A 3,765-nucleotide genomic window follows, 5' to 3' on the forward strand; every position below is an offset into this window, starting at 1 on the left:
ATGTCCTTAAATTCCCACCTTTTTGCAGTTTCTTCAGTTTTAACCTACAGGTCATAACCAATAGATTGTGGTCAGAGTCCACATCTGCCCCTGGAAATGTCCTACAATTTAAAACCTGATTCCTAAATCTCTGTCTTACCATTATATAATCTATCTGACACTTTTTAGTATCTCCAGGATTCTTCCATGTATACAACCTTCTTTTATGATTCTTGAACCAAGTGTTAGCTATGATTAAGTTATGCTCTGTGCAAAATTCTACCAGACGGCTTCCTCAGTACAAGTGAAGAACAGCCTAATGAGTACAGAATATAGATTGAGAGTAAATCGAAGAAAGGCGAAAGTAGTAAGAACAGCGAGAAACTTAACATCAGTATTAGTGAGCATGAAGTAGATGAAGTTAAAGAATTCACCTACCTAGACAGCAAAATAACAAATGACGGACGGAGCAAAGAGGACATCAAAAGCAGACTAGCGCTGGAAAAATGGACATTCCTGGCCAGGGAAGTCACTAGTATCAAATATAGGCTTTAATTTGAGGAAGAAATTCGTGAGAATGTTCATTTGGAGCACAGCATCGTATGGTAGTGAAACATGGACAGTGAGACAACCGAACAGAAGAGAATCGAAGCATTTGAGATGTGGTGCTACAGGCGAATACTGAAAATTTGGTGGACTGATACGGTATGGAGTGAGTTTTTGCGCAGAATCGGATAGGAAAGGACGGTGGAAAACACTGACAAGGAGAAGGGACAGGATGACCGGAGATGAAAATTTGGTGGACTGATAAGGTACGGAGTGAGTTTATGCACAGAATCGGAGAGGAAAGGAATATGTGGAAAACACTGACAAGGAGAAGGGACAGGATGACAGGGGATCTGTTAAGACATCAGGGAATGACTTGCATGATACTAGAGGGAGGAGCTGTAGAGGTAAAAAACTGTAGAAAATAACTGAGTACGTAGGCTGCAAGTGCCGGGCCGCATCAAATCAGTCAGAAGACTGACGACTCAAAAAAATAAAAAATAAAAAATAAAAAAAATAAAGGACATGTGCGCCGCAGAATTACACCGCCTTTGCACACATCTACGTGGCGCCACTGAGAACCGATGCCCTTCAGACGCCTGCAGGGCAACTTCCACACGATCTTTCACAGCTTGCAGAGACAGGACGAGACGAGGCCGACCGTTTACAACAACGACCGGCTCCACCCTGGCGATCCTGGTGCCGAATGAGATCCTGACAGACGTGAAGGTGACATGGCTCTCGATGGCATGGGTGTGCCTATTGCCGCCTTAGTTCCTCAACGTCAAGACTCCATCCCGTTGTCCGACTATGAACCATAGCCGAGCAAACATAGGTCACCAAAATTAGGCAAGAAGAGGAAGATGTCAACGATGGCGGAGTCACATGCCGATGTGACGGTTTCATCTTGGAAACACGATATTATGACGATTTTATTTCATATAGTTTGTCACCCTGTATGTGTGCATAATCAACCTCCGATGACAAACAATACGACGCAGGCGGGGTTCGTAGAAATTTAATGTTGCCTACTTACAGGAACCAGAATGTCGACAAACGGTCGCTATCACATGGGAATCCTGCGAAAGAAGCATCACGGAATACTTGTCCGTACTATTTTACTACGTGATCCTCCGGGATCTTATAAACACCCGCCATCCCCGGAACGTCACGTCCAGGTTCAACACGTCAGTGCCACGGTAACGGCTCTTACTCAGCACCGATTCGAAGGTGTAGCTCAAAAATGGTTCGAATGGCTCTGAGCACTATGGGACTCAACTGCTGTGGTCATCAGTCCCCTAGAACTTAGAACTAAGTAAAGCTAACTAACCTAAGGACATCACACACATCTATGCCCGAGGCACAATTCGAACCTGCGACCGTAACGGTCGCCTGTTTTCAGACTGAAGTGCCTAGAACCGCTCCGCCACAAAGGAAGGTGTAGCTGTCCGAGAGTAATGCCAAGACAGCGGCGCTGGAGAAACGTCCCCAGTGCATCATGTCGTCGAGGATCTCAGACGCCATCGACAGGCGCTGATCTATTCTTTAGATTTGCGTGACGACCGATGGTTGGTATCACAGGCGGACATCGCAATAGCTTTCAGAGCTCACTATCGGCACTTCTATTGCGAAGGAGATCCACGTTGAGGCACTTACAGATGTATTACAGACGGTCCATCGTACCTTTGGTGGCCAGGCGGCGAATTTCCTTTTAGCAAACATCTCCACTCTAGACATCACTGATCCGCTTGCCAAGGGGGCCCTCAATCGATCGCCAGAAACAGACGGCCTACCATTAGAACTTCATATCACCTTCAAGGACTTAATGCTGCCGCGATGGAGAGAAATCTACCATGATCTACTGCCCCCTAAGACGCCGCCACATACAGCTTTTCTGGAAGGTCGAAATATTCCGATACACTAACCTAATCCCAAAGAAAGCAGGTGTTGACAGATGTGAAAATTACCGAACTATCAGTTTAATAAGTCACAGCTGCAAAATACTAACGCGAATTCTGTACAGACGAATGGAAAAACTAGTAGAAGCCGACATTGGGGAAGATCAGTTTGGATTCCGTAGAAATGTTGGAACACGTGAGGCAATACTGACCCTACGACTTATCTTAGAAGCTAGATTAAGGAAGGGCAAACCCACGTTTATAGCAGTTGTAGACTTAGAGAAAGCTTTTGACAATGTTGACTGGAATACTCTCTTTCAAATTCTGAAGGTGGCATGTGTAAAATACAGGGAGCGAAAGGCTATTTACAATTTGTACAGAAACCAGATGGCAGTCATAAGAGTCGGGGGGCATGAAAGGGAAGCAGTGGTTGGAAAGGGAGTGAGACAGGGTTGTAGTCTCTCCCCGATGTTATTCAATCTGTATATTCAGCAAGCAGTGAAGGAAACAAAAGAAAAAGTCGGAGTAGGTATTAAAATCCATGGAGAAGACATAAAAACTTTGAGGTTCGCCGATGACATTGTAATTCTGTCAGAGACAGCAAAGGACTTGGCAGAGCAGTTGAATGGAATGGATAGTGTCTTGAAAGGAGGATATAAGATGAACACCAACAAAAGCAAAACGAGGATAATGGATTGTAGTCGAATTAAGTCGGGTGATGCTGAGGGAGTTAGATTAGGAAATGAGACACTTAAAGTAGTTAAGGAGTTTTGTTATTTGGGGATCAAAATAACTGATGATGGTCGAAGTAGAGAGGATATAAAATGTACACTGGTAATGGCAAGGAAAGCGTTTCTGAAGAAGAGAAATTTGTTAACATCGAGTATAGATTTAAGTGTCAGGAAGTCATTTCTGAAAGTATTTGTATGGACTGTAGCCATGCAAGGAAGTGAAACATGGACGATAAATAGTTTGGACAAGAAGAGAATAGAAGCTTTTGAAATGTGGTGCTACAGAAGAATGCTGAAGATTAGATGGGTAGATCACATAACTAATGAGGAAGTATTGAATAGGATTGGGGAGAAGAGAAGTTTGTGGCACAACTTGACCAGAAGAAGGAATCGGTTGGTAGGACATGTTCTGAGGCATCAAGGGATCACCAATTTAGTATTGGAGGGCAGCGTGGAGGGTGAAAGTCGTAGAGGGAGACCAAAAGATGACTACACTAAGCAGATTGAGAAGGATGTAGGTTGTAGTATGCACTGGTAGATGAAGAAGCTTGCACAGGATAGAGTAGCACGGAGAGCTGCATCAAACCCGTCTCAGGATTGAAGACCAAAAC

Source organism: Schistocerca gregaria, chromosome 2 (genome assembly GCF_023897955.1).
Source record: "Schistocerca gregaria isolate iqSchGreg1 chromosome 2, iqSchGreg1.2, whole genome shotgun sequence".
In the NCBI taxonomy this organism is placed as follows: Eukaryota; Metazoa; Arthropoda; class Insecta; order Orthoptera; family Acrididae; genus Schistocerca; species Schistocerca gregaria.